Source organism: Rhinatrema bivittatum, chromosome 1, assembly GCF_901001135.1.
Source record: "Rhinatrema bivittatum chromosome 1, aRhiBiv1.1, whole genome shotgun sequence".
Lineage (NCBI taxonomy): Eukaryota > Metazoa > Chordata > Amphibia > Gymnophiona > Rhinatrematidae > Rhinatrema > Rhinatrema bivittatum.
In genome coordinates, this window is record NC_042615.1 from 580,366,414 (window position 1) to 580,387,315 (window position 20,902).

Sequence of the window (20,902 nt, forward strand, 5' to 3'; positions counted from 1 at the left end):
AATAGCCATCACATCTGCAAGAAGGGTTAGTGAGTTACAAGCACTTGTCACATACTCACCCTACACAAAATTCGTACATGACCGAGTGGTACTCCATACACACCCAAAATTTCTTCCAAAGGTGGTTACGGAATTCCATTTGAATCAATCTATCATCTTGCCTACTTCCCAAAACCACACTCTCATCAAGGAGAGAGGGCTTTACATACTTTAGACTGTAAGTGTGCACTTGCGTAATACTTAGATCGCACTACAACCCATAGAAAATCCAACCAGCTCTTTGTTTCTTTTGATCTAAACAAGCCTGGAAAAGCAGTAGGCAAGCAAACTCTATCAAATTGGCTAGCAGATTGCATACAGTTTTGTTATGAAAAAGCAGGCCTTCCTCTCCAGCGGCGAGTAAAGGCGCACTCAGTACGAGCAATGTCAACCTCAGTAGCACCCTATCGTTCAGTGCCAATAACTGACATATGTAAGGCCGCAACATGGAGTTCTCTTCACACTTTGGCGGCTCACTGCTGTCTCGACAAAGAAGGACGACAAGATTCAGCCTATGGACAATCTGTCTTAAAGAACTTGTTTCCAATATAATCCCAACTCCTTCCACATCCAACTTTTCGTGATTTCAGGCTGCCTCATTTTTCCCAACAGTACACCAGTTGTGCCTGTTGCACAAGTTGTACACTGTTGGTCCAATACAAAGATGACTCAGCCTGTAGCTTGCTAATCACCCATATGTGAGGACTAGCATCCTGCTTGTCCTGGGATAAAGCAAAATTGCTTACCTTGTAATAGGTGTTATCCCAGGACAGCAGGATGTAGTCTTCACGAAACCCACCCGCCACCCCGCGGAGTTGGGTCCGATACGTTTTATTTTATTTTTGGCTAACGCTAATTGCTACAAAACAGACTGAAGGGAGACCCCTGTGGCAGAGAATATCATGGCATGCTGGGCATGCTCATTAGGCACACAGTGCCAGTCAAAAGTTTCTAGAAACTTTGACAGAAGTTTTTCCTTATAGGGCTTCATTACTGATGTCACCCATATGTGAGGACTACATCCTGCTGTCCTGGGATAACACCTATTACAAGGTAAGCAATTTTGCTTTCTGCTAAAGTGGGATACTGCTAAGGCTCATCAAGTAAAAGCCATGGCTACTTCTGTTGCTCACTTAAGAGCCATCTCCATTGAAGACATCTGCAATGCTGAAACTTGATCAGTTCGTACCTTTTATGTCACATTACTGTCTGGATAGCTTTATCGAGAGGGGATGGGAACTTTGGGCAAACAGTTTTGTGCAGTCTGTTCTCTCAGTAATCAACTCTCTATTGCTACAACTCTCTCCTTTGGACTCCACAGGTGTCATGGCTAATTCAGTCCTGCTTGTTGATGGAGAAAGCAAGTTTGCTAATGTAGACAGGGTGAATTAGCCATGACTCATGGGTGATGTCGTCTGACAGTGCCAAATGGACCCATCTCTCTAGCTCAGCAAAAAAAAAAAAATTAAAAAAAAAAAATTTTACTACTGAGAATGTGAGGGAGTTCTTGCATGTGTACTGGCTCATAATAAGCCCGTTAGATGAGTGTACAGCTTAGTTAAAGCTAAGTAGTTTACTTTCAGTTAGGCATATGGGATATTAAGCATGGCTATTTCATCCTGCTGTTTATAGAGAATTACATTTACAGCTAAGCAAACTTGCTTTACTGGAAGATAGAGATCCTCATCTACCACTTCTGCAAATGACTTGGTTAAATTGATCAAAACCATTAAGACCTCTTCTTTTCCAATAGTTTTATTCCTGAGCTGCTTTTGGATTTTATTTATTACAGTGTATCCTGTTAAGATACTACCTCCACTCTAGCTACTTGCAAATCTAAGAACATGTGGACTTCAGGTCAGTAAACTATGTACAGCCCAAACCACTGAAAAAAAGGACTTAAGCACAGAAATCTTGAAAAAGGGCATGACTTTAGTGTGTACTTTAATGGTGACCCTTTTAGTAAGACCAAAAGACTAAGCTGTATTTCAGAAACTGGCAACTTGATATTTTTCAGCTATCTAGGTCAGTGATTTTCAAATTAGCCTTTGAAATCCACCTACCCAGTTGAATTTTCAGGCTGTCCTAATGAGCATGCATTATATATTTCCATACATCAGTCTGCTTCTTGGAGCCACTTGTATCTCGCACATTCTTTAATAGCTCAAAAACCAGACTGGTTAGGTGAGTCCTGAGAATTAGTTTGAAAACCACTAATTTAGATGATATTGCAGCTTTGATTATTGTTTTAAATGAATTCTACATAAATAGCACAGAGTAAATACATAAACATTTTTCATATTCTGCTTCCTAGCCTTTTGGCTACATAAAGTACAGAATCAAACACAAGGTTTTTGAGCTATGTGCTGGAATCTGTCCTTCCTTGGCCTCTTGACTGAGGTTAAATGCTGTTGAATAGTGGTGGTGGGAATTAATGCCCTGTTATCTGACACAGTTGTTATTGCCAAAGTTGAAGAATTAAATCTGCTGCTAAAAAAAAGTGTATATGCTGCAAATTTTGTATACTGTAAGATAATTGTAAACATGGCTTCTATAACAAGCATGTGCAATATGACCAAGTCATATCAACGGCAGAAAAAGACCATATGGCCTCTTTAGTCTGCCTATCCACACATTTGCTTAGCTCTACAATCTGTACCACTGCTTCAGTGATCACCTATGTTTGTCTCATATTTTACTGAATTCAGATACTGTCTTTCTTTCACCTCTACTGGGAGGCTGTTCCATGCATCTCCTATTCTTTCTGTAAAGAAATACGTCTTTAGATTACTCCTGTCTTCACCCTTATCCTATGACCAAGAGTCTCCTTTCTATTAAGAGACCCATCTCTGGTGCATTGATACCTCTGAAATATTTAAAATGTGTGTCATATCTCCTTTCTTTCACCTTTCTTCTAGGGTATACATGTTTAGATCTTTCTGTCCCTATATGCTTTACAGCAAAGATTGCTGAGCATTTTAGTAGCCACTGTTTGGATCGCCTCCATCCTGTTTATATTCACCCAGGTAGTAACTTCAGTGCCCTTTGACTAGTTCCTTTTGTAGATATGTTCAAATTTCTCAGAAAGCTGGCCATACTGATGTTGTGAAGTATGAAATGTAGCAAATGTATCTGCAAGGAGAAAATATTTCTATCTGATCTATGGTTTGTGACTTGCTCCTGGGTATTGCACATTGAGTTCTTCTCATTTTAATTATTTTATTTGATGCTTGTTTCTAGGTGGCCTAGTCAAGTTATATAAAATAAGGTAACCACCAACATAGGAACATAAGATTCTAGCAATATCAAAATAAAATGATAAAATCCAGCTACATAAAAACAAGTGGAACATTCTGGAAAACACATTAATTCAATAAAAATTGGCTAGAGTAAGACAAACACAAGTAAATAAAATATAAAAATCATATAATTAACAAAAATCAATCCCACAGGGAAATAAGTTAAACAAAACACAATAAATAAACCAGGACAAAACTAGTAAATCTGGTAACATAATTTTGAGGTGACCATTTTAACTATTTTAACCAAAAAAAGAGCACCACCAATATGTGAAATATTTCAGGGGATCGCTTCTTTAAAATGTCAAGTTTTAACTAGGCACTGGAAGAAAATTCAGTCAGCCTAGCATCTCTAAGGAGCAAGTTCCATAAACTGGAGCTGATCCTGAAAATGCTTGAGGTAATAGTTGGAGATCCTTAAGTGATGACACTTGAAGTTTTTATGAAGTGATCTTAAGATCCTAATAGGGATATTTAAAAAAAAATTACAGTTCAACTAGGGAGGACTAAGTCAACATGGGGCTTTGAAAGCTATCAATAAAAACTTAAATCGGGCTCTGAAATGATCCAGAAACCAGTGTAATTCCTTCAAAATGGGGCAATAAGCTACTACTGCTAAACACTGTGTTTCTGTAAAGTGCTGCATGCATCTGGTTTGCAATGTACAAATAAGTGAACTACAGCCTTTTGGGCTAACTGCAAAATCTGAACACTTTTTTCTAAACAGGAGTGCACTATAAGTGGAATTTCAGTAGATCAGCCTAGAATAGACTACCACTTTTAGGATAGTGGCTAAATTATAATAAATTGCAGTGTTTTTTTGTATTTTCCTGAGTTTAAAGTAGGCACTTTTTGCAGTGCTTGAGGGTAATGAGCTTCCATAGAGGAAGTAGTTCAGGACCATCCCTAGACATTATGCTTGGTTTTTAATTTGAAGGTCGTTTCAGACATGGTAAATTAGAGGGCTCTCCTACCCATAGTACCTGTATTTTCCTTGGGTTTATCTTAAGCTTGTTAAGTCCAGGTGCTAATCTTCTTAGGAAGTATGATGCTTTAGCAATTGCCACATATTAATCTGGTAGCACAGGCAAATCTGTAAATGATCTGCAAAAATGTGGTACTTATGGCCATGGGATGCTAGTTTCACCCAGGGGTTGCATAGAAATACTTAACTAATGGTGAGAGCACCAACCTTTAGGGACATAAGGGGCCAAGGGGAAGAGGAAAACACTCTTAAAGACACACATTCAGATCTGTTGAGTAAGAAATGATCAAAATCACTTTATGGCATATCCTAAAATACCCCTTCCCCATTACCATCCTAGTACTATAGAAAGATCATCTGCATTAAATACAGTGAAAAAAAATCAAGAAGAAACAAAAGTGAAAATTATCTTTTCTAATGCTCTTCAAGTCATCAGTCAAAACATTTCAGTACTGTAGCACTGCTGAAAGCCGGATTTGGAAGTGATCCAGCCCTTGTGTATCAGCTTAACAGTTCCTTTAATGGCTCTGCAACAGCTTACTCAGTTTACCCAAAAGAGTTGTTTGAAACAGGCCCATAGTTTTTAAAACATATTTAGATCTAAGGATGGTGCTTTAAACTGTGAACACACTAGCCTGCTTCAGACTTTGGAAAAACCCCTGCCAGTAAGGAAGCTTTAATAATAACTGTTGGATAAATGTATAAGTTCATCCCTTGTTAGACAAGTCTGTTGTGCTTCTGTGGGAACAAGGACTCTTGAGTGCCATCTGGTAAGAACTCTGGGTTCTCTTGCTGTGTCTTAAGTCTTGAATTACAGTGTAAAAAAAAACCAAAAACAGAAAACCTTTATAAAGTATTTTTTTTCTTTTTTGAAGGGTAGGCCATTGTATATACTGACACTATAGTCCGTCCCCCCCCAAAAGCACAGCAAGCCAGGGTCCCTGCTTCTGCCACCTCCTGTACAGACATGTAGATGTGCCACTAACTGCAGCAGTGAGGAGTTCAAGATGGGGGGGGATGAGTGAGTGAAAGAGGCTGGAGAGTTGTGGATGGTGGGGACAGAGGGGGAGTGTCAGACTGATAAGAAAACAGTGACTCTAAAAGAGCCTAAGAAATTGACCATGTGTCGAGCTCTTTACTCATTACAATAGGGAATTGGCATAGCATGCAAACTATTTGTTGGTGATGTGTAAATTAAAAAAAAAATAAATTTAAAACATTGGAAATCATAACATAAAATGTAGTAGTTCTTAATATTATAACAGTTGAAATGTTCTTGGGATTACACCCTATTAGTAGTATCATGTGGATTATGTTGTAGTCAGGGGTAGGAGTAGAAATTGGGAAATGTTTGTTTGTCAGCCAAAAAAACCCCACTCATTTTGTTTTCAGTTCCAAATTCAAAGCAGTATTTTGGTGGGGAGTGGCAGTTTTCTGTTGTATGAATTTGAGAGATCTGTTATCTGAGGAACAAGGCAACAATTGATAAATGTTGCAAGTAAAATTGCTCTCTACCGAAGAGGTAACTTATAGCCAGTAGTAAATCGGGGAAAAATAGAAGTGGCTTTTGCAATACTGTACAGTCAAAAGGTCCAAACAGGACTCTCCATCAGCAAGGAAAAGAGAACTGAAACTTCCTTACCCATGGTCATGAAGGAGCTGCAATCCCTAAAGGTACTAATGACAAAATCATGCTGCAACTAAAGAAATTAAAATGGAAGTGGTTTTCTTTACAGTCCAATTCCCTTTTTTTTCAAGAGTGGATGAACTGGAGGAGAAAGGCCTTCCTTGTTGGAAGATACTGTGATAGTGCTACAGGACAAAGTCAAAACTGTTGAACCAAAAAGGAATTTCATAGATGCAAATAGGAGTTGGAGAAGCGATCTGAGAATTTTGGGGATACGAGAGGGTGTGGAAGGTGATGAGCCAATAACATTTACAGAGACCTTTCTGCCAAAGCTATCTAAAATGTTAGTTTATTAAATACTTTGAGATTAAAAGAAAATAGTACCTTCCCATAATACTGCAACAAAAAAATATCCAAGTCCAATGGTGATTCGTAACTTGAGATACTCTCAACTATTGGAAATCCTGAATAAAGTTGAGAGATGGGCACCCTTTCTGTTGGAAGGAAAGATTTTTGATTGTCATGGATCTAAATAGTGCAACACAGAAAAGGAAGAAGTTTCTGGCAATGAGAGCAACTAACAAATATTAAAAAAAAAATAAAAAAAAAAATTGTGGATTGCTCTGTCCAGGAAGGAGGAAAGTCACTGTGAATAATAAGACTAAAACATTTGAGGATCCTGGAGAACTACAAAGTTTTATATTGATTATCTTTCAGAAAACAAAATGGAGACTCTGATTCATATGTGCAGAAGGAGTCAAATGGAGAATGCCAAAGAGACAGTGAGTTTATACATAATCCTAAGTCTATAGTAACTTTTTATTTGCACTGTTATAATTGCACAAAAGTCTGTACATGAGTTTGGGTTTGATTACAGCTGAAATAACTGTTGAAAATCAATTCCCTGAAAGTCTTGGGAAAAAATTGCTGCATCGGTTGTTATGAAGTTTGCATGGTTGCGTTTCAAGTGACAAAAGATAAATGATGGAAAATAAAGACCAGTTGACCTATCTAGTCTGCCCAGATTGAAATTCTTTGTCTTGCTGGTTTTCAATCAGTTTGGGTAAATGAGCATATAAATTCATATTGGCTAGAACATCAGTTCCTTGACGCATGTCTCTCACTTGATCTATCATAAGAAAATAAACATAAGCTATGCCATAATTGGGTCAGACCAAGGGTCCATCAAGACCAGTATAACGTACCCAACAGTGGCCAATCCAAATCAGTTACCTGGCAAGTACCAAAACATTAAATAGATCCCAAACTACTGTTCCTTATTGATTAATAGCAGTTCTCCTAGGAACTTATCCAAATCTCTTTTAAACCCAGTTACATCTACTGCCATAACCACATCCTCGGACAATGAATTCCAGAGCTTAGTTATTAATGAGTGAAATAATTTTTCCTGAATTTGTTTTAAAATAGCTGCTTGTTAGTTTTATGGAGTTACCCCCTAGTCCTCCTATTACCTGAGAGTAAATAACCAATTTACATTAACCTGTTCAAGTCCTTTAATAATTTTGTAGACCTCTATCATATCCTCCCTCAGCTGCACAGCCCTAACCTCTTTAGCCTTGCCTTATAGGAGAGCCGTTCCATGCCCTTTATCATTTTGGTCTCCCTTCTCTGTACTTTTTCCAGTGCAACTACATTGTTTTTTGAGATGCAGTGACCAGAATTGTACACAGTATTCAAGGTGTGGTCTCACCTTGGAGCAATACAGAGGCATTATGACATTCACAGTCTTGTCATTCCCTTCCTAATAATTCCTAACACTGTTTGCTTTTTTTGACTGCCACAGCACACTGAGCTGACTATTTCAATGTGTTATCCACTATGATGCCTAGATCTTTCCTGGGTGGTAACGCCTAAGATGGAACCTAATGTTGTGTAAATACAGCAAGGGTTATTTTTCCCTATATGCATCGCCTTGCACTTGTCTTACATTACATTTCATCTGCTATTTGCATGCCCAATCTTCCAATCTCACAAGTCCTCCTGTAATTTATCACAATCCGCTTGGGATCAAATTCTATTCTCAGCACCCTTCAGAACTGTCCCAAATATGTACCTCTGCATGGTACCCCTACTGACAGTTTTAAAACTGTACTTTCTCAGGCATTTTTAAATGTCGTCCGTTTTGGCTTATATCTTGGTGGAACACAGGCATCAACCACCTTCTTTTAATCTTGTAAATTCCCATCATTACCCATTTTCCTTGGGTAAATTGACTTGGCCAAGGTCACTAGACTACTTTTCCACTCCCATCTCTTCTTTCTATAAGGGAGGAAATTTATCATCTCAAGTCCATTGTAGGCCTTTTATCATTTTAGTACCCTTTTCTGAGCCACTTCCAACCTCTCAATGTCCCTACCAATAAACCCCGTATTCAACATGAGGGTCTTAAGTTACCTATACAGAACCCTTTTTTTTTCCTGCTAGTATCTGTACTTGTACAGGCAAGCATATGGTTAAATTTTGCACTTGCTCTTGTGTAGACTGCATTCTTTACGATCTGAAATGATTACACTTAAACCTTTTTTGTTTGACAGTTTCCAGTTCTTGTCCTTTTAAACGATGTGATTAATGGAATTTTGTCAAATGCATGATTTAACACTTTCTTTAAATTTAAACTCATTATCAAACGTTTTACTGATCTTTCAGATTTTTTTCCCCAAATCCCCTCTTTTTTTCCATGTCTTCTGTCGTATCCATTTTTGTTTCATCTGCAAACGTGTTACTGCTTTTTGCCCTTCATCCTCTTCATAAATCTGACTCTTTCCCTTTTATCTTACATATTCCCTCTTCGGTTTTTTGCTTTTTTTATATATATATGGAAAGGCTTTTCCCCTGGGCAGTTTTCTCCTCCCTTTTAGGACTTTGTTTTTCAAACCACTCTCACTACCTTGTTTTTGTTTAGTTTGATTTTAATTGTTCTCATCCACCCTGTTTTTTTCGAATGCTAGACTTTTGTTCTAAAACTTTTGTCGTCTTTAGTATTGTTGCTCTCTTTACTTTTTGTAAGCTTGCCTTACACACTGATTTGCTGCCTTCTTATTGTTCCCTTTTATTACCAACCAAATGTTATCCATACCCTTAAGCTCTTGGGAAAACTTCTCAACTCCATTACTCATCCTCTTGAAAATGTATAGGCAGATTTATTATGGAGATTGTGAAGACTGACTCCATTAGGTTGTTATAATAAACTTACAAAGTCTATGTAATGTGAAAAATCTTCAGAGATTCCTATGAAAGGTAATGGACATGGAGGACACATTGTTAATCAAATATGGAAATCTTGTAGATAGGTACTGTTAACTTAATGTGTTTTGCCAATGTGCTGTTGCTTTAAAGGAAAATATAGTGATGAAGAGACAATTCTGTTACTTTGTTCTCCTATGAGAATGTTTTCTCGTTATGGGTGTGAAAACATTGTTACTTATAAGTGCAAATCTTGATAGATTGGTGTTTTACATACAGGAGTAGGAGGCAGTCCTAGGAACATGACAGCAAAAAGACCATATAGCCTAGCCCTCCAATCCTCTACAACTCCTTCAGAGATCCTTGCGCGTGTCCCATGCTTTCTTGAATTCCAATACTGTCCTGGTCTACACCTCTTCCACTGAGACTGTTTCATGCATCCACCACCCTGTCTAAAATATTTTTAGATTACATCAGAGTATACCCTTTTCTTCCTCATCCCATTATCCATCATTTTAAAACCTCCTTTCCATTTAAAGAGGTCCATCTCCTGTGCATTAATACGATAGACATATAAATACTTTTAAAATATCTCCCTTTATCCTGCCTTTCTTCTAGGGTATACATATTTAGATTGTCTGTCCCCCATATGGTTTATGATGATGATCACTGACTGTTAGTAGCCACCTCTTCCAGACTCGTGTGGCTTATATTCTTTTGACTGTGTACTTTCCAGAATTGTATGCAGTATTCCAAGTAAGGTGTCACCAGTGTCTTATACAGAGGCAGTATCATCTACCTTTTCTGTCTGTTCATTCCTATCCCTATGCACCAAAAAAAATCTTTCTAGCATTTGTTGTTGCTTTATCCACTGTTTGGCCATGGTGAGTTCATCAGGTAGGATCACCCCCTGCTTTTCTCCAGTGCTTTGGAACTATTCCCAATTCTAAAGAATCATTGAAAAGGTCAACCTGCAGAGTTGCCAGATTTTTCTAAGTTCCCTAAGTACCCTCTGTATCCCACCTAGCCCCATCACTTGATCTTCTTTTAGTTTAGCTAGCTTCTCACGAACACACTCTTGAAATCATTTGAGGTTTAGCTCACTTCCAGTCCTATTTCGGTTTGTTTTCTGTGGATCCTATTCCTGGCCTTCCTCTGTGCACATAAAACAAATATTTGTTAAGCAATTTTTTCCTCAGTCTCTAAATATTTCTTCCCTTCTCCCAGTACCACTTTTGCACTTTCTCCTACCACTAAAATATCTTTTTTAAAAAGTGTTTGCCTGTTTTATGATATGCCATTTCCAGCTTTTACCCTTTTTTCCCATTTCTATACAAATGCTTAATGTTTTTCTTACCTGAGGGCTTTTTGTACTCATAGCAAATGATCCTAATTTAAAGCCCTCCTTTATAGGTTTGCCAGTCTGTTCTGGAAGACACCATCTCAGCTCAGCAGCCTTGGAATGCCTTATCATGGTCCAGAAAGCAATAAACGCTCTCAACTATTAATTCATTTCCAGAATGTTAGCTCTCTGCCTCAGCCTTTATCCTCCACTGGGAGAACTGAAGAGAAAACCACCTGTCTGCTTCACCTTCTCTCTCTGAGCCATGAAGTTATTTTTGATATGTTTCAGGAGATATCTAGCAATCTCCCTTGTGCCAACATGGATGAGCAGCATCGGCAGCCACTAGGCCTGAAGATTCTCAGCAGATCTCTCCATGATATCTTGGATTTTGGCACTTGGCAGACAGATGGATGTCTGCACCTCGGAGTCACAAACCACCCCTACCCTTTTGCTTCTAAACACAGTAGTTGTATAGATCCTACAGTTTCAGGGCACACAAGCTCATGTTCCTCTTCATCCTGGGATGCTTTCATGTCACTTCCAGGGCTGCATCGCAGTTTTTCAGTTTGAGTGAAGTTGGTGTTGGGGTGAGGATTTCACTGGTTTTGATCATCTTCATTCAGCTGACAGCTTGTGGTCCAGTGGCGTTTTCTACCTTAAACACACCAAGAAGCATTTTATTAGTCCTCATTGTCTGACGCTTCTCAGCTTGTCCACCTCCTTTCAGTTCTACCATCTGTTCTGAGTGAATTGACCTCCAGGCATCTTTCACATTGAACCATTCACTCACTGCAGATCAGGATACTTGTCTGGACGGAGGAAGAAAATGTAACTGGCAGTAGACTTGACTCTGTTTTTTCCAGCCATCTTTTTCTCTTCTTAGGACCTTGTTGCTGTTTAAAAAACTATCAAACTTCCTACTTTCTTCAGTTGACCTGCAAGCAAAACCGCACCTATGCATAGATTACCTTTGTGTAGCTTTGTTGGCATATTTCTTGTAATTGAGTTATGTAGTAATTTATCTCTTGTCTTTTAGTTTATAAAATGTTTTTTGTACATATTGGGTGTGCAATCTATAAAACTCCTGTTGCCTTGGCTACAAAAGATAAGACCAACTAAAAATAATAACTTGCTATATCTACTAAAACAGGGGTGGCTAATTTCAGTCATCTAGTTACCACCAGGCTTGGTTTTCAGGATATCTACAGTGAATATTGGATATGAGAGATTTGCATGCACTGCTTCCATTGCATGTAACTCTCATGCATATTCATTATGGACCTCTAAGAAACCAGACCACTCCTGTATATTATCTAAATTACTTCCTTATGTTTCTCTGCCAACCTGTGTCAAGTAATTCTGTGTAGTATAACCCACTAATTAGTGGGTTAGTCTGTATAGTAACAATGGAAGGTAGAGTAGGTAGGAGTTGGGATGAGGAGGGAGCTAAAGGTAGAAAAATAAATCTAACTTCAAAACAGTCTTATCCCTTCTAAAATTACTCTTTAAGCAATAACCCAGCAAACAAAATATGCCACCTTCAAAAATAAAAACTGAAGTCATGAAGAAAAAATATCCTTTTATCAAAATAAGGTCACAGCACTTGAATCCCTCTAAGAATAGCCTGAGCCCCTCCAAGCTACACTGCATCCTGTGTGGTAGTGATCATTTGAAGAATTGTTTGACTGCTAGTGAATCTGTGCTGTGCATTGATTAGCGTATATGTAAATTTGAAACTGTAAAATCAAAGTCCTAATATAAAAAGTACAAAGAATTCATGGGAAATGTACATAATGTTGCTATTCCTGCAACTTAGTCATATTTAAGTTAATACATTATTTTAAGCTTTATTATGGATTATCACTTTGAAAGTTTGGAAGACATTAAAAATGCTTAATGTAGTAAAGATCTTTTATGGGCATATATCTTGTAAATTTGTAAAAATGTATAAATTAGTCTTAAAAGATCTTAAGGAAAGAGCATTTGGGGGTCTAGCAACTTGAATCTAAGTTTCTTGGCAGTACATATAACAGTAGTTATTACAGATATATCACTTCTATGGTGCTATTGGATGTACGCAGCACTGTATAAATACACACAAAACTTAGGCTGTGAGTGAGAGGATTGAGAGTTAAGTTTTAAATGCAGACTCAAAGTTGGATGAGGCCAGAGGGAGCATGACTTAAGAATATGCCATACTGGGTCAGACCAAGGGTCCATCAAGCCCAGCATCCTGTTTCCAGCAGTGGCCAATCCAGGCCATAAGAACCTGGCAAGTACCCAAAAACTAAGTCTATTCCATGCTAATGCTGCTAGTAATAGCAGTGGCTGTTCTCTAAGTCAACTTAATAGTAGGTAATGGACTTCTTCTCCAAGAACTTATCCAATCCTTTTTTTTAAACACAGCTACACTAACTGCACTGACCACATCCTCTGGCAACAAATTCCAGAATTTAATTGTGCGTTGAGTGAAGAAGAACTTTCTCTGATTAGTTTTAAATGTGCCACATGCTAACTTCATAGTCTTTCTATTATCCGAAAGAGTAAATAACTGATTTACATTAACCCATTCTAGACCTCTCATGATTTTAAACACCTCTAACATATCTCCCCTCAGCTTCTCTTCTCCAAGCTGAAAAGTCCTAACCTCTAGTCTTTCCTCATAGGGAAGCTGTTCCATTCCCGTTTATCACTTTGGTTGCCCTTCTCTGTACCTTCCCCATCGCAACTATATCTTTTGAGATGCGGCGACCAGAATTGTACACAGTATTCAAGGTGCAGTCTCACCATGGAGCGATACAGAGGCATTATGACATTTTCTGTTTTTATTCACCATTCCCTTTCTTCTAATTCCCAACATTCTGTTTGCTTTTTTGACTGCCGCAGCACACTGAACCGACGATTTCAATGTGTTAAACACTGATGCCTAGATCTTTCTTGGGTGGTAGCTCCTAATATGGAACCTAACATTGTGTAACTATAGCATGTTATTTTTCCCTATATGCATCACCTTGCACTTATCCATATTAAATTTCATCTGCCATTTTGATGCCCAATTTTCCAGTTTCAGAAGGTCTTTCTGCAATTTATCACAATCTGCAAACTTGATTACCTCACGTCGTATTTCTTTCCCGATCAATTACAAATATATTGAAAAGTAAGGTCCCAAAACAGATCCCTGAGGCGCTTCACTTTCCACACCCTTCCACTGAGAAAATTGTCCATTTAATCCTACTCTCTGTTTCCTGTCTTTTAGCCAGTTTGTAATCCACGAAAGGACATTGCCACCTATCCCATGAGTGTTTACTTTTCTTAGAAGCCTCTCATGAGGAACTTTGTCAAATGCCTTCTGAAAATCCAAGTACACTACATCTACCAGTTTACCTTTATCCACATGTTTATTAACCCCTTCAAAAAAGTGAAGCAGATTTGTGAGGCAAGACTTGCCCTGGGTAAAGCCATGCTGACTTGGTTTAATGGAACAATGTCTTTCTATATGTTCTGTGATTTTGATATTTAGAACACTTTCCACTATTTTTCCTGGCACTGAAGTCAGGCTAACTGGTCTGTAGTTTCCCAGATCGCCCCTGGAGCCCTTTTAAATATTGGGGTTACATTAGCTATCCTGTAGTTTTCAGGAACAATGGATGATTTTAATGATTACAGATTTTTACTAATGGGTCTGAAATTTCATTTTTGAGTTCTTTCAGAACCCTGGGGTGTATACCATCCGGTCCAGGCTTTAACTCAAGAAGCCTGTTGCAGTCAAACAGTGGAGCAAGCTGGAAAGCAAAAATTCAGGAGTTGGTGGTAGAGGTGAAGGGCATCAATAAGTGATTTGTCCAAGCAGAGTTCATGAAGAGGGTTGTAGGGGGAAGGAGAGGTAGTAAGAAGTTGCAAAGTGAAGGCTTTTGTAGTTGAGAGAGGAACTTGAACTATATGCAAAAGTGGGTAGGGAGACAAAGGAGAGGCTTGAAGAGTTTTTTATAGGAAGGTAGTGACATTGGCAAAATAAGTTGCAGCTAATTTTTAGGTAAATTGTGGTGGCGAGAGTTCACTGTGAGACCTGTTAGGAGCAGGTTGCAGTAATCTAAGTGGGAGGTGATAGAGTGAAAAAGGGTTATGGTAGTATGTTCAGAAAGGAAGGATGGATGGTGATAAAAAAAGGCACATTTTTGTAGCAGTATTTTGGACATGTAAAGAAGGAAGGCATCATCAAAGCTATCTCCCAAGATTATGGGCTAAGGTGGACTTGGGAGCTGACAGTGTTATCCCTAGAAAGGGGGAAGTGGGTTTGGGAGTAAATTGAATGTATTAAGTTAAAACAAACTGGAATCTAATATAAAGTTTATAGTAGTTTATATATTGAACCTGGGATCATTATAGTGAGGTTGGGTACAAGAAATGGTTAATGTTTAGTTCTAGTTAAAATAAGTAATTGGAATTAGAAGGATGGATGTTTACAGAGGAAGGAAGGAAAAATTCAGAAATGTCTGCAATAATTGAAATCTCTCTAAAATTACTGCTTAGGGAGAAAGTAAGATAGCAACATAATAGATAGCAGATAAACATATAAATTCTGATATGCAATGTGATACCAGTCTCTGCCCCCTCTCCCCTCTACCCCATTCTTGGGTTTTGTTTTGTTTTTTTTTTGTTTTGTTTTTTGATAGCTGAACTTTTTACCTACCACTGCCCTTCACTTCTGTCCCAAGCATGTCCCAAATCTGTGAAATGTTGACTTTTGCCATTTCAGACCTAGTCATTGTCAACTTTGATTCTTACAAGATGAGTACTTTTTATTCCAATACCTAGGCTCCCTGCCTTAACTTACTACTAAGCCTTGTAATAATCCCCTTAAAAGATGAGGCTGTTTAAAAATAAATAAATTACCATAAATTTCTACAACTTTCTTGAAGTTTGGATTTTAATCATGATCCCTTCATGCAGGTTACTTCATCCTTCTTGGAAGCCAGTGTAGTCATACTGATGTTAGTTTGAGTTGTAATAGTTTTTTTTTTATCTGGGAAACGAGTGTGGGAAGAAGATTAAAAAAAAATTCATCTAAGTCTTCTAAGTGCAAATTCATGGGGCCAGATGTTTGTTCTAGGGTAGTTTAGCAGTTTATGGATTGGTCTGGTAACATTTTAACTATAGATTATTCAAAAGGTTTGGTTTAATTGTTTATACTAAAATATTGTGTAAATATGTTGTACAATGTTAGTATCTTACTATGTGAATTAATATTCAAACTGTTTACAAATTAATTCTTCTTAATTTAATAAAAATATATGAATGCAAAATGGCAGCTTTTCAGGGTGTGCAACCAAAATGATTAGTTAGCCTTTCATGCATGCAGAGGTGGAAAACCTTTTAGAAATGTTGGGTGCCACCCCAAAGCCTCAGTGTAATAAGGTGCTCTGGTTTTTACACAGTTTAACCTCTTGTGCACAGACCTTATTCCCAATGCAGGAAGAAATTGTGTAAATGCGCACACAAACCTGCTTAAAACTGTGTGCAGAAATTAGCTGTGCTTGATTAAAATCATATTTTAATCAAGTTCTCGAACACCTGTTACAGATAAGCAATTCTGCCTTACTGAGCATGCACTAGAGTTCGCATATATGAACATTGCCTCTTGAGCTCCTCAATCTGAGCTATCTTATGGATATGTCCCAGACTAACATTTTTTTTTCAACTTTTTGGGACCTTGTGATTTCTGCCTCATTGCATTTTTTTTTTTTTTTTGCTGCTTCCTTGACAAGCTCTCAACTTTTCATTTCTACAAAAAAAAAATTGATAAATCCCAAGGCTGAGAAGCCAGCAGATAGCAGCTTCAAGGCTGGTATTTGTGGGTGTTGTATGTTCATCACAGATACTCCTGCTGTTTGCTGTCACTGCATTGGCCCAGATCACGACTCCTTCAACTTACTATTATTGGAATTGTCGTGTCCCCCCCCCCCCCCCAAATGGAAGATGGAGGCCCTAAGGAAGAATAAGACCTCTAAGCCTTGTCAGATTCCTGTTGAAGGGAGACAAAGCGGGATTCTCCATATTGATCCTATAGCAAGGAAAAGTTCACCCGCAACCTCTTTGGCTCTGGTTCCTGGATCCATCTCAGGTAAGATGTTGAGTGGGATTTAGAAGCCTCAGTGCCCTGTTAGGTGCTGAGAAGAGCACCTAACAGTCGCAAAGAACTCCAATTTTGAGTAGTCGCCTTTGGAACTGAAGATAGGTATGGCACACAGCTCTACTGGAGCCAGTTGTTCCTTGATGTGGAAACAGAAGATGGCACAGGGCCTGTCTTCATTCGTGGCTTAGAAGCATTCCATGACTCTCTCATCTGTTTTTCCTGAACCTGGTACCATCTGTGTCCTTGTGGAGCTCACAGTCTAGGGCACCGTTGACTTGGTGCAACATGCCAAAGTGCCATCAAAGTGGTGTACTTTGGCATGTAACCCAGTAGTTTTACTGCTGAGTCTAGAATGCAGCACAAGGTTCAACAGACACCATCCCTGAGTACAAATGCTATCCAGGAATTGTTAATGCAATAGACCCAGAGCTGCTATGACCACTGCTATCGTGGAGGTCAGTTATAGCAAAGAAATCTTCCTTGGATGTGCAGATAGCCCTTGATGATAAACCATTATGGGTTTTTGAAGAGGATATTTTTCCTACCTAAGCAAGAGGGTTCTTGAACCCTTAGGGGCACAACTGTTAAACTGTAAAGAATTTTTGCCACCTTGAGCCCTGGAGATCAAAGGAATATTGGAACCTCTCCCGTTCAAGGAGGAGGAAACCTTTCTACATAGTGGGATGTGTATACTGCTTCTCAAGTTGAGAGCAAGTGTTTACCATAAGCTAATAGTCTCATATTCTAGGGGAGTCTCCTCATGATTTGGAATGGAAAGGAGTAGAATCTGTTCATTCTGAGTTACTACCAGCCATTTCCATGTCAGAATAGCAGAAGTTTCCTTACTCTTATCTTCTTTGGGGTCATGACTTAATATTACCTCTTGGTCAGAAAAGAAGGAAATTTCTATGGGAATTCAATAGATTCCATTTGACTTGCCTCTGCATACTTCTCCAGAGGATCTCTGTTCCAAGTTCTGAGATAAGCTAACAAAGGCGCTATCCATCAGTATCAGGAAGGAAAAGGTCCCATGGATGGATTGTGGGCTTATCCCTGCTATGACCAATACTCAAGAGCACAAATAGATCAATATATTGAAACGTCATTGAAATAGTCATTTGTTAGTACACAAAGTATGGGGAAGGAGAGCAAGTAACTCAGGGAAAACTCTTTCCCGGAGCACTTGCCAAGCCTTTTCTTATACTTATTTTTATCCATTGGCTTAGCACTCTCTGACCAATTTTGGGCCTTCCGTCAAGCACAGTCTATCCTCTTGTAATTTTCCAGACAACTAAGCCATAAATAAAATGGCTTGTAAAAACACTTCCTCCTTTTTCCCAGCATATGTTCTCTCTCATGACCACAAACTTGCTAGCTCTGAGAACATTTTGCTTTCACCAGGCTCTAAGAAACTTCTGCTTTCACTCTGGTGCTTAGATTTACTTCTTCAGTTAGCGATTTGTAGAGTCTCCTTGTTCTCATGCACACTGCAGCTCTCCCTCACCCACACAGATTTCCACGTACTGGGCTCTTGGACACTGGCTCATTCTGTTGATCTTAGGTCTTGGTCACTGGTCTGAATTTTACATTTCCCTCTTCAACCTTGGTGAGCAGGTGACCAACCAAGGTTCACAGCTTGGGAAGAAAGTAGGGCAGCATGAGAGTCTGTGCTGTAGATGTAGGAGGGTGGCAGCAGAGACAGAGCTTTAAGCCGCAACGGTGGAGAGAGAGAATCAATGCTATTATCCGTACCATCTGACTGCAGTACCCAAACTTGTGATTATCTGCAGCAAAGCTGGGACCCAGAGGATTATCATGTCTTTGTTGGAAGGGATGTTCAGAGAACCTATAAGTTGTAAGTAAATGTAAATATGAATCTAGCATAAACACTAAACAGTGAATATTGGAAAATACGTAAACCATTGTAAACATTAAGGAAATAACTAAATTCAAAACTGAAAAGAATAAATGTGTAAGCTGCAAAAACATAGGATAGCAAATATTGTATTATATGTGAAAGGTAAATATATGCAGTATATTTAACAAAGAAATCTCTCTAATCTTGGTTACTTAAAGAAGGCAAAATAGTATGCAATTCAGATGTTGGGTGCATGGCAGCATATAAAGCAATAGGATAGAGAGGGATGTGATTTGTCTCAGGCACTTCGGGGAATTCAGGGGGCACAATGACAGGAAATAAATGGTGAGCAACTCATTGGATTATCTTAATGCAAAAAGCTACAAGTTATTGCAATACAAGCTCCTATTCTTATGAATACATATACCAGGATCTTATAACCCCAAGCTCTTTTCTGCTCCCAGAGTCAGAGGAAGGGCTTTCGCCATTCAGGATCAGCTAACCAGTCAGCGGGTGAATTGTAATTTTCTTCTAAATGTTTAGTCAAAATGTTTACTGATTGCACCCCTGTGATTTTTAATTTCAACACATTGTGTGCCATAGGAGCCTGGCGCACATGAGACTGCCCTGAGATGTAATAGATCTAGTGCAACTCTTGTTGTCCTGCAGGGTATCTGTCATTTCACACTATTGTTTGGCAATGTGGTGTAAATTAGTAACTGTAATATTCTTAAAGATTTCAGCTACAGCCTGGAAACATGATATGCTATTAGACAACTGGGCAGTAGAATGTTCTGCACCTAAAATAAGTGCTGAGGCAGCAATAAGACTATCTCGCTCTGTATATGACAGAGGATTCCATGTCGCTGCTTCCTTAGTTGCTTGCTTATGGTGGCTAAACTTATGAGAAAAGGTGTGGGCTAAGAACATAGGGACTACAGAGATCCAGGGTGTTGAAGGAACACAATTGGGAAGTCCCTGGTGAGTATGGGAAAAATTAGACCAATAAGTTCCTGCATGTTTAGGATCTTACACTTCTTTAGCTAGCAAAGTAAGGGGATATCATAAGTACCTTGGTGGCAAGGGCTGTGGGATATAGCAGCTATAATACAAGCCATTACCATAGTCCAATTAAGGGAGAATGTTGCTAAACTCGGATCTACACTGTGGGATTCAATCCCACAGACAGGTCTAATTGATGTAGTGTAATGGGTAGCGGAAACATAACCAGATCTGGCCCACAGAAGACAGTCATACAATGTTTTAGAAAGATGGAGAAACCAGGAGTAACACTCAAACCTATTACTTAAAGGGGTAGTGCATTTGGGACCTGAATTAGCACTGGAACGTACCCACATGTGGGAAGGGACAGGGAAGAGCTTATGAGTATAGTAAATGGGCAAGAAATAGAGCATTGAGCAAGGAGGATAAGCAAGAGAGGGAGTAGTAACGTCTGAGTAGTGTATGCATGCAGTAATTGGATAAGAGGGGCATGGGCAATGGAGTATTTGCACTATTCCAGGGCATGGTATACTGGACAGTGGCTACAAGGGAAACAGGTTGATTAGGTAAAGAAATTAAACCAGAATCCATAGAGGTAAAAGTAAACAGATCAAACAATCAGATGTTTAACTGCTGAGCTGATTCAGACAGCAAGTTCAGAAAAGTGTTAGTTAACATGTCAAACTAAACAATGGTATGCCTATGGCATCCCTGGATATGTCCTTTTTCATCATAACATGTAGTATTGGTAAAGGAATCTAAACTTATGCAGACAAAATTAAAAATCAAGAAAAATGCTAGCACAGCTGTAATTATGAATGTCAACCCAAGTATGTGGATCCTTGTTCTTTCTGAATGAATGGACAAGATTGAATGTCTGTGAGATGGTAGAAAGGGCCTGAAACCTCGAGCAGTGCAGCCATAGGAGTAAGTAAGGTCAGTCTATAGGGGCCTAGGTACACTGGATCTTTCCACATCTTGCAGGTGTAATTCTTGCGTATACTAGATTCCTGGAGCGTAGATAGCACAATCTGGAGGTGGTATCCAGTCTGTTAGCATTCTTCGTGTCTTCAGCTCCCAGAGAACTTCCTGCAAACCAGAAACATAGGTAGACAATCAGGATGTTGGGCTGGAACAGGGGTATACAGATGGTCCACAAGGCGGATAGTACGGCCAGAACAGAGATGAAATGGAGTCAATCCTGTTTGCTTCATAGGAGAATTTCTGAGGCCTAATAATGCGGCAGGCAGTACTTGCAGCCAAGTATCAGGCAGGGTATTGAGGGTTTTCCTCATTTTGAGTTCTTAGCAGACCATTAAATCTTTTAACCAGCCCGTTAGAAATAGTTCGGTAGACAGAGACAAAACGCTTGATGCAAGGGTCCTGGGTTAACAGGGAGAGTAATTCATT

At 38.9% G+C, this 20,902-nt stretch overlaps 1 protein-coding gene across 4 annotated transcripts in view; it reads left to right on the forward strand.

The window, feature by feature from the left end:
• SPIN1 (spindlin 1) overlaps positions 1–20,902 on the forward strand; it is a 255,466-nt gene that overhangs the window by 119,903 nt on the left and 114,661 nt on the right. Inside the window, exons 3-4 of one of the 4 annotated variants that reach the window (XM_029618329.1) lie at positions 1,832–1,896; positions 6,668–6,732. The exons of 2 other annotated variants lie outside the window; for them this stretch is intronic. The gene's annotated coding sequence lies outside the window, so the exon portion shown is untranslated. The remainder of the gene's footprint in view (positions 1–1,831; positions 1,897–6,667; positions 6,733–20,902) is intronic. One more of the 4 variants, XM_029618321.1, reaches the window with a different exon arrangement.